Raw genomic sequence first — 10,984 nt, forward strand, 5'->3', positions numbered from 1 at the left:
AAAGCATCAGCTGCTGGATAGAAAGCAAAAGCATTTATTTATAGCTGACAGTTAGCTTTCGCTTGATTTCTTTCTTATAAAATTACATTTTGTTGATTGTAGATTGGGTCGGTGTAAATAAAGGGTGAGCTCCAAACTACAGTGGGAAAGGCCGAGTATACACCAACCATACTTTGGAGTGAGAAGGAGATCCTAACTAACAAAATAAGGCATCTGATACTATGCTGAAAAGTCCCGTTTGGTCACTTTTCAAAAGAAGGATGCGCCGCTATTTTATCATCATCTGGCACTGCTTGACTTGCTTTCACAGCTTTTAGCTTGAACGTGGCACTAAAGCCTCCATGTCAACTAAAGAAAATAGTTCAAGACAGTAGAGCACAGAGGGAATTACCAACATGGGTTCAGCATTTCGTTTAGTGAATGCGGAGATAAAAGCAGCTGCTATTGATGTGCAATTGGACCGCTCGCATCGCTCCTTGACACGAAGGCTATAAGAATCAAAGGAAATACTGGGCGTAAATGACTTTGGAGTTCAAACCTGGCAAAGTCCTTACTTACTCGGCTCCAGGCCAAAGCGATGAAAAGACCCTTTATTTAATATGGTCACGCCCATGAGAGAAAGTCTAGCCCTATCAACACCTTCTGATCCTAGTTGGCTCGAGTAAGGCAGGCTACTTCTAAGCAATCTAGAGAACATTGAACCTCATTGAAAAGAAATAACTTCCGGCCAACATAAAGATCCAGCAACCTTTTGCCTGACCTCGGCTCTGACGCATTCCTCCTAGCCTAGATTTTCACTACATTCTTTGGGATCAATGCCTACTTCTTGAACTTGAAATACCTGTATCCCTTCTTCGATAAGTGGAATGTTTCGCTTGAGCGTCTACTTTGGCGAAACCCTTGTTATGTATGCTATGTATTTGTGGCCTAGCCCTCTATAAGGCACACGTTTTTCATACGTGAGGCTATAGAAGGAAAGCAACAATCCTGGAGGAGGAAATAGTTCACTTGTTGGGCACCTGGGCTCCCTATTCGTAAATTCACTTACGTGACGAGCAATTAACAAGGCGCGCTGCGTTTGAATGACATGTTATTTGAATAATATTGCTGCTGTGTCGCAAGTCTCAGTCTTCCAAAATAGGAGACGACTATGGACAGAGATACCAGGTAAACGGAGTGCCAGTGATTGCCTTGGTTGATAGTGGCAGCACGCACTGTTTTGTAGACCCCAAAGATTGTGAAGCGGGCTGGTTACGACTCAACTCCGTATAAACCTATGGAAATCACAGTAGCAAATGGCGCTAAGATGTATTGTGAGCACAAATGTGATGGCATGCTATGGGTAATGCAAGGGAAGGAGTTTCAGTTTGACATGAAAGTCATGGAGGTAGGTTCGTATGAGGGGGAGATTGGATTTTGTTGCTATAATACTGGTTCGTATGAAGGTAACTATCGCACTTTCCAAGGTAGATCTGCACGTGGTCTTCAGTGCTCTCCTCCGGTCTACATGGTGTAGGTAAAGGGCAAAAAAAAGTCGCTAATTAGTGGCACTGAAGTATGCACCCGGCGTGTAAACTTCTTCTTTTTATTTACCAATGTCGCTATCCGACTGATCATCCTTTGAGACCACGGAGAACATCAGAGAGAAAGATACGTCACCTAAAAAAAATTGACACCCTGACTTATATGAGTCGGCTAGAAACTCAAGGCCTGGCCTTTTGTGGGAGAGTGCTGAGTCCTTCCCAAAATCGCCTGGATCAACGAAAGATCTGGATAACGCTAGGTTGTGATACTGATGTCTGATTTTACTCATATACATCCGATAGTGAAGGCCGTGAAGTTTGAACAGCCTCACTTAACCCTGGTTCGGTAACCTTTCTAGCGCCCAGGTATCCATGACCTGTAGATAGAGGCCCACTTTCCATTGGATACTCCGAATAAAAGAAGAAGTAGTTACCTAATCATGGGTCTATACGTAAGATCTCCTTGCGTAGAGGTTAAGGCCAGACGGATTACTGAAATGTAGTTTTACTAACGTTTCCTCATCGACTACGAGAGTTTGTGGTGTTTGTTCTCGGACCAAAGAAACCAAACAAGCATACCTTTCCTTTAATGGAGTATCTTGGGTATGGTACTCCCTCTTTATCAGCTCGATGTTCAATCAGCATTCCTTCACGGGGATCTTGACCGGATGTAAGTCAAGATTGCTATTATCTTTTTAAAGAACATAAACTTCAAAGCTTCTAGTCTGTCCCAACTCTTTCGAGCCGCTCTCCCAGTCAACGTTCAAAGGCATCACCATACCTTAGCACTTTTGAGCTTGAGAAATGCTTTTCTGGCTTCTTCTCCACACCTTTCTTTAACAACTCAGTTAAAGGCCTGCTGATAGCTCCATACCCCGGTACAAACCTCCTGTAATAACCCCTGCAACCCTCGGAGTTCTCTGACATTGGCTGGTTCTGGCCAAGCTGTCATGCCCTCTACCTTGTTTGTATCAGTAGATACCCCAATTTCATAAATAATGTATTTCCTTTATGAAATTTGGCTCACCCACAAAAAGTTTGTTCTGCCGGAACACTTCCTCTAGCAACTTGAGATGCTCCACCATGGTAGAACTGTACACTAGAATGTCATCGAAAAAGACCAATACCCCTTTCCAACATATCTCTTTAAAAACACTATTCATGAGTTGTTGAAAGGTTGCCGGGGCATCACCTTGAATTCAAAAAGCCGGTCCTTCAGGCTGTTTTGTAGATATCCTCTTCCTTTCATTCTTATTTGGTGATAACCAGCCCTCAAATCTATCTTAGTTCACACCTCATCCAAAAGTGCCGGTCTTCTATGATAGGAATGGGGTATTTGGAAAACATAGTTGCTGCATTTAGTTTTCGATAGTCGAAACACATTCTCCAGGTTCCATCTTTCTTCAACACCAGAGCTGCTTTGGGGCTTGTACTGGGCCTGATTACAGCATTTTGCAACAGCTCCTCTACTATCCTTTCAATCTCTGTTTTCTGGGTGATAGCATTTCGTCGGAATACAAATGGTGATCCTCGAGACCAAAGGGCATTGAACGAGAGAGAAGGAAATCGTCCACAGAGAATCGGAGTATCCGGCCTAGTGATAGTTAGAAAGAGTTGGCCAATACAGAATCTCAAGCGCCTCTCATTGATGAACCCCTTTTTCCTTTATCCTCTACTGGTGGCTGATTGATTGAGCGCCGGTCTCACTCATTCTTTATGAGCGGAAGCCATGCACCTATCACCTATAACCGGAGAAGTGCTATACGGCACGGCACCTTCGGCGAGGACTCAACTCAACAGAGAATGATTTGACAAACATTGATCCATGCTTGGCCTTAGCCTGAGCTCAACTCTGAAAAAGAAAAGAGGAGAATCTCTCTAGCTTGTGGAATCACTTCCCTGGATGCTTAGATAGCTCGAGAAAGTGCGCCACTTCTCCCTTAGAGCCCATCTATCTAAACGGGTATAAAAACAGAGAAATAGGCTCATTAAGTGAAGTGAGAACAGAACTCGATCTTTGCTAGGCGTGAGAAGAAGATATCGGTCCTTTGGCCATCGGGAGCAGTGGTAAAGAAATCCTTTGAATGGATCAGTGAGTTCCGGCACGATTGCTGGAACGAACGGAATCTACGGGAACGAGATCTTTCTGTTGGCACGATATCTTTCAGGAACTGCGGTAATCCAATCCTTGAGCTAAGGACGAATGCTTGATTTGCAATCTTTCAAGACGATTTTCTTGTAGCAGATGTGGAATCCAGATTGGCATAACGGGTTCTACGTGAAGTCAGCCGTTCGTCATCATTTGAGGGTTCAGGTCGGGATCATGGCCATAAATCGCTACTTTTTCCACTAGAGCGAATAGCATTCTTCGAAACAGGCACAGGACACTAGAGCGAATAGCATTCTTCGAAACAGGCACGCACAGGACTTGAAGCAGAATCAGAGAGTGATCCCTTTCCAACAGACTGATCGAATTCCAGTGATACACTACGCCTGGCACTATTCGTCACATTAGTAGTTAAGTTACTCATTTGTTACGAACAAAGAGACGCTAGAGATTCTATGAACTTCAGATCGATGCCATTCACTAATCTTAATCGTCTTTCTATGGATTTCTGGGCCGATGGGCGATAAACCTTAAAAGTAGCTGCTACGGGCTCTGTGGTGCGTCTCAGAGCCCTTCCCCATGGGGGGTTCCCGTTCTGCTAATCTTGCTATCTTCCCCAGGTTTGCTCGTTTCGATTGGAACAAGAAGTCCGTATTGGTATTTCTTGGTATTGGTAGCAGATGTTCAGCGGTAACAAACAGTAGCTGCAAGTAGATCATCTCTCTTTCTTTCGTACAAGTAGATCGTTGGGATGAGATCTGTAGTCTAAGAATCGGTTCATAGGAAAGCACGCCTTGCAGTTGGCATCGGTAGAAGATTTCCGTCTTGTCCCTCGGAGTGGAGCTAGACTCACTTCCTTTGTTCTAGACATTATACGTTACTCACTGAGGAAGAAGGGAGTAAAGTATCTACACTCGTATCGGATCTGGAGATCTGCCCCGGGATGGAAAGGTATCGATCGACCAAGAACTTGTCGAATTTCTTTGACCTCGGAGCCCGTACAAGCTCTTCTTCCACAACCATATGTGACCTCCCCGAGTTTCGAACCCCTCGCCCTCTAAATGTGGATCTCCTCCTCCTCGTTGTTGCCGTGGAGAGACCTCACGTCTAGTTGAAATAGATGCAAGTAAAACTTTCTGACAGCTATGTGAGCACGGATCTTTCCATCATAAGAATAGGGCTCTGGCAATAGATCAAAATCACTAGTCCATTCTGATTCGGAAGATAGGGCTGGGCTGGCAGGTTCTAGTTTGTTCGCACAAGAAAGAGAAAGAAGTGCCGGAGGCAGCACTGGACCAAGTAAAGGTGCCGGATACGTCTCAGCTCAGCTTGAAAGGGAATGTGTTTCTGGGGAATCGTACTTTTGATTCTCAGCTAAAGCCCACCCTTGTAAAATAGCATCTACTTATGATCCGCCTAATTTGCAGTCTTATGATCCGCCTCACAATATGATAAGAAATAATCCACCTAGGACCAGAAACCAGAGAATAGCTTTGTTTCACGACGAATCCAAATAAGTGTACTGTACTTCCTTTACGCTTGATGTAGGATTTACCTATTAATATGAAGTTCACTCTTCTGCTGACTTGAGTCCAGAAGGGAAGCGACTGATTTCCAATTCTTCTTTGCTAGCGCTTGACTCCTGTGGAATTCCATTAACAAGCTTAAAAGAAAGCCTTTTATTTGGTTTTTGAGATACTAGTTATTTATAGGTTAAGTTCGATATTTCACTCCGTGGGCCGGCTAATTAATTCAAGTAATTCCTGGAGGGGAATCAATCGAAGAGATTGCCTGCCCATGCTACAATTCCTTACTCAAAAGGACTAGAGTGCTAAGCTGCCTTCCCGGCACCACCACTATAATGAATGGCTCAAACAAATAGGAGATGAGAATCTAATTGATCCTTTCTAGAATAGAATATAAAGAGAAGCTTGTTCTGCCCATCTATCTAGAGAATGAAAAGGAACTAATGCCACTGATAGGAATACATAGACCGTACGCCCACTTACCACTCTACCACTTCAATTCAATGACGGACTTCTCCGATACCGATACCAAACCTAGCTTGAGAGAGATCACAGGCATGTGGTGAACCATACCGAGTGAATGAGTACTGAAATGAACCATATCGAGCTGTGGTCTTACTCTACAACTCAAGTTCGATGAGCTCTTAGCGGAGTTGTGTGCCTACTATCTACTAAGTTGTGTGCTAGGGATGGAAAGAAAGCAAGAAGCATGCCAGGCAGTTTCCACTTTCTTACCGGGCGAAGGCAGTGAATGGTTAGCTATTCGAATGGTTTACTTTACTTCGATACTGGCATTCTTCTTTAATGAATTCTATTTCACAGGTGGAATGAGGAGAGCAAGAGGTGAGATCCGATTGCACGACAAAGTAGATCTGCACGTGGCGAAAAACAAAAAATCTCATAGATAGACAGAGATTTCAGGAAGGATTCAGCAGTTGAGTGATCTGGTTATCCTGGGGAATCCGGAACGGTACCCGCATTCTAGGTCTAGGACTTCGAGTTCCCTTTAGAAGCAGGCCTGGCCGGTACTAAAACAGAGAAGTCAGCTCAGGTTTCATCTCATCTAAGCAGCAGCCAAGCGATGATTCTGGAATCGTGCCATGCTTGACAGTTGGACTTCTCGCCATACATAGAAATGAACTGCTGATGAGCTAGCTATCCCCGATATGATCTGGTACTAGACTTCACACATGTTGCCATCGTATAATCGGAGAATCAACGCTGCTGTCTACCTTCGGAAAGCAAAATAGATGATTTTCGATACTAGGATGACTACTCCCGAGGCCTGTTTTAACTAAAGAATTTACAGGTGGCCCGGTCGGTAAACTATTCCCGAGAGAGGAGAAGCAGAAACATCAATCTGTATTTTCGTATCATATTCCAGCAGCTCCAATGCCTTAGAGCGGGATCTAATGTGTAGGATAGTAGAGAAGCAAACTCTACAATAAAGGATCAACCCTGGCGGTCTATTTCAAGTCAGGGTGTCAATTTTTTTAGGTGACGTTGTGCTTCTGCTCTCGGTTGATTCGGGGGTGGGCATCAGCGTGTGAAATCGACTACAGAGGATTCGGGCCTGGGGCATCGCATCTTCCTGCTGGTGGAAAGCCTGTGTCCCCTCGAGGCTGGTGCGGATTCTGGCAAGGACAGAGTTTCTCAGCACTTTTTCATTGCGTGTGTATTCTTTAGAATCGCGTATATTCTTCAGTAATGCTCCGAAATCTCTGCTCACTCCAGAAGTCCAGATACAGTGCATCACGTAATTTTCTTGTTTAGTTGCCATTAGCCAACTTCACAGAATTCAAGTTGGATTTATTTGAACGGCAATGTCTCGAGCTTTTGGGGAGCAACAGTAATTACAAGCTTAGCTAGCGCCATACCAACACTTTGCCATTGTGGGGATTTGCATCCCACCTCTACCCCAATGTCACAAGTAAAATTATTGTGATTATCGATCTGATGACATGAGTAATTTAACTTCTGTTCTGTGTTTCATGTTGTCTGGAGCAATGCTTGGCTCCTAGCAGTTTCCAGATGATTTATTTCCATTGCAATGAGAACGACTATCAATATTTGCTGAATTTTTGGTAGACTCAACCCACAAATCAAGAGGACTTAACCCTCTTCTCCTTGATCTCCTTGATAGTCCAGCAATCAGCAAGTTGAAAAGATTTAAATCAAGGTTCCATGATAATTCTTTTGAATCTCCCTGTAAGGTAGGCTTTTCAGATATTCCATTTCAAACTAAAGGTGCATTCCTTTTACTTCCGGTAATATAAACTATGTATTTTTAATTGTCTAACCTTGTGTGCATAGGGTTTCTTTCACACGAGAGGTAAAGATGTTCCTTGTACAATATTTAGGTTCTGCAGAAAAATATTGTTTTAATTGGTTGTTGTTTGCCTGTCAGTCACACAAGCCTTTATTTATATTAGGCCCTAGATGAGTGATCTAAACACTCTTATAGTATTTCTTTACGGAGGGAGTACTAAGTACTAACTGTTATCCCTTTGTAATAGAAGAGCATAATTTCCACTCCCTAGTTGTTGATCATATTTCTCTGTGCCACATTCTAGTTCCAAAAATGCATGTTGATGGTCCACCTTGTTGATTGCGTGCTGATATTGTGAGATATTTGATTATGCTTGATAATATTAGTAGCGAAGAGTGCCTCATTAAAAATCTTAGCTGGAGAGTGAAATTTGCGTTAGTAGTATGTGCTGAATTTTACGGCAGTCATAAGATGAAATCGTTCCTGTGAAACTGAGGACTGAAAGAGCTGATTCTGGTGCTCAACAGTATGATATTTTAGCCCCTGCATAAATTGTGGGAAATCCCACGTGCATGGAAAATGAAGGACTCAAAGGTTAACATAATCCATTTTATAAATCATCACACGTGCATCTTCATTATGTATGAGATTATTCTGGGATACCGCCTCCATTAATTAGTTATGTATTCGAGAGGGAATTTATCGTTTGCGATAAACTGAGGAGGGGAGCAGTTATGTTTGTCCTTGCAATTGTGACATGTGTATTTCTACATCTGATGTACAGCGTAACTATTTCAGGGCTTGACAGACCAGTTTTTATCCGGAAGAAAGGCCTTTAGCGTGCGTTTGGATCTGAAGAAACAAAGCAAGATATGGCTGTCATTCCTCCTAACTTGGCTAGTTACTAGTATCTCCTTGATCCTTTGATAAGGTAGCCTTGGCGAGTGTTTGGGCAATAGAGAACATGACTTGGCAATTTCTGTACATGTTTACTGTATTCATTTATTCAGGATTAGAAGCTTAAATTCTGAATTTTATAGTTCAGGAGTAGCTACCTCCTGATGTACCGGTGTAATTTAATAGTTTCATCGAATGTGAATCATAAGTATATGTTGTTAACATAGTTGGGTATACATATCATGCCATCTTTCTTTTCTAAGGTGTTTGATGAGTTCAATGCAATGAAACAGATGAGCTGAACATATTCAAGGTTTCTAGCGGGAATCACTTCTTCGTGGCCATTCTGGTGATAATGGTTGTACTCCAGGTAAAAAAACAAATAGTATAATTCTTCTATTCGACATATGTAGTAGTTTCGGTTATTGTTATATGTTGTTTCCTTCGTATGTATATGCAAAGCTCTTATCATCGAGTTTCCTTGGCAAGTTAACTTCAACAATCATGTTAAGCTGGCAGCTATATGGTTGGTACTGATGAGAGTTGCTCATTTAGCTGCTGATAATCCTAGAATTGTAAAGATAAGGCGGGGGAACCTTATTTGTGTGGTGGATGCAATTATGTTATGAGGTCAATTTGTAACTTATTATACTACAGTTATGGACCAAGCCATGAATCAGTACCAAAATTCAGGATTGGTGAGAAGAAACGTGAACTTATAATGTTTTTAGTACCCTAATCTTGACTTGTCGCTGATGGACCACAATGTTCAAGCTCGGCACATACTGTTGAACAGCTAAAAATATTGGATCTCAAGGCACCTGCAAACTAAGCCGCTGGAAGAAAGTTCAGAGGTGTGTTGAGTCTTGGCATTCCCAAGTAATCATTGGTGTTCATTTTTGAAATACTGCTTTGTACTCCCTCCGTAACAAGATGTAAGACGTTTTTATACCCTATGCAAACCAAAAAAGTCTTTACATTTTGGTACAAAGGTTGTAGTTTTATTTCCCTGTAGCTGGTTACTGAGTGGCATGCAGTAGATTAGATGAAGCATGTGAGTGAGGATTTGACATGTAAGCGGCAATCAACGATGCAAGTCGTGACAGTAGTCGATGTAAAGCGACAATCATCATGTGCGGAGGTCATGAGAGGAGTCGTTAAAGAGCGACCATCACGGCCAGCAGAAGACGAGCACCAAGAACTGCAGAAAGGTGTATGCGAGACGGGGCCTGTGTAAGGGATACCGCCAAGAGTGGGCAGCAAGGGAGATGTGTACCGGACGAACGCACTGTACTTAATATTTATTTTTTTACTTGAAAATCAGAAGCAGTCAGCGGAGCCAGCACCAAGGGGTCAAAGCAGGGAGCGAAGCATAATCGAGCGACCTTCACGGCAGGATCCAACAGGTAGCGCCGAGCTGCAGGTGGGGTGGAGAGATGCACAACAGGGCAGGAGCGGACTCCTTGTGTTGCAACGACATGAATGTGGGCTGCCGTGTTAGGATCAAACAGTGGATGGACGAGATGGCTGCATGCGACGACCCAGAAGACGGCGTCACGCACGAGCGGCTCCACTCGATCGAGGCGGTCCTATGGATGGGAGGCTGGATCGCGAGCGGATTGGACAGAAGATCTGGGCCGCGCTGGAGGTCGATCTTTTGATCTTGTAACAAACAGACACATTGTATCTCTACCATTTTGTAATACAAAACAAAGTAGGAGTAGGATATTACATCAAGAAAGTGGCCCGAACCTAGGTAATTCCTGTGTTCATCTGCAGTTCATCCACCATATTTCATCCATGACTTAGGATTGCTAGACGTGTTTAGTCCTTGGCCAAACTCTCGAAGGGTTGTTGCTCACAACTCATATGTAGGTTCTTAGAAACCGACATTCGGCGTGTCAGGTAGGGGATTGAGACGTCTAGCTCCCACGCCAGCACCGTCCCTGCCGGCTGTTCTTCTCAGATCCTCAAGTGCAGTTTGAGTCATGGCGTCGAGACGCTCCAGGGCATCCATGGCCCTGATGAGCAGCCAGGAAACACGTTCTTTGGCGCGCCGTCGACATCAGGAGGCCGCTGATGCCGCTCAGCAGGCGTCGCCCCCTCAGCCTCCTCCTTCTCCCCTCATCATGAATCGAATTTATCGAGTGGCAGGGATGGCATTTCTTATCATGGATTCGATTCCCATCTTGGAAGAAGTCAAAATGTTGATGATGATCACGACACGTTTTGTCAAGAGGTTTCAAGAGGATGCAATCGAACAGCGTCGGCATCAAGCGAAAGGAATAGTGAAGCAAAAGGTTATCAGAACCATGGATAAGATGCAATCTCAGAATCAGAGTTGCTTTTCAAGACAACAAAATGATATTGAAAACTCGATGTTAGCCTTGATCATGGTCTGAAGAATTCGTGCACCAAAGAAGGACGAGGTAGCACGGTCGAAGGTAGCATGATAAGGATGTATCTGGTAGTCTAGGAATGACAAGATTGGTTTTAAATTTCCCAGCAACAAATTACTAGGGGTATTGAATTGTAGTGCAGATTCGATTCACTATTTGATGTTCTCGGTTGATGACAACCCATAACCCGTGGAGTGACTATGACAGGGAAATGTATTACTTCATCAAAAATTCATAAGATGTAGTGCAATGGCGTGATATCC

At 43.5% G+C, this 10,984-nt stretch overlaps 1 long non-coding RNA gene across 2 annotated transcripts in view; it reads left to right on the forward strand.

The window, feature by feature from the left end:
* LOC125531996 (uncharacterized) overlaps positions 1-10,096 on the forward strand; it is a 167,342-nt gene extending 157,246 nt beyond the window's left edge. The window contains exons 4-5 of one of the 2 annotated variants that reach the window (XR_015603542.1): positions 8,224-8,356; positions 8,616-10,096. This is a non-coding gene — a long non-coding RNA (uncharacterized LOC125531996). Of the gene's footprint in view, positions 1-8,223; positions 8,594-8,615 lie in introns of those variants that run through there. The other variant, XR_015603541.1, reaches the window with a different exon arrangement.
* The last annotated feature ends 888 nt before the right edge of the window (positions 10,097-10,984 follow it).

This window comes from Triticum urartu, chromosome 1A (assembly GCF_056163025.1).
Source record: "Triticum urartu cultivar PI428250 chromosome 1A, HENAU_Tu73, whole genome shotgun sequence".
Lineage (NCBI taxonomy): Eukaryota > Viridiplantae > Streptophyta > Magnoliopsida > Poales > Poaceae > Triticum > Triticum urartu.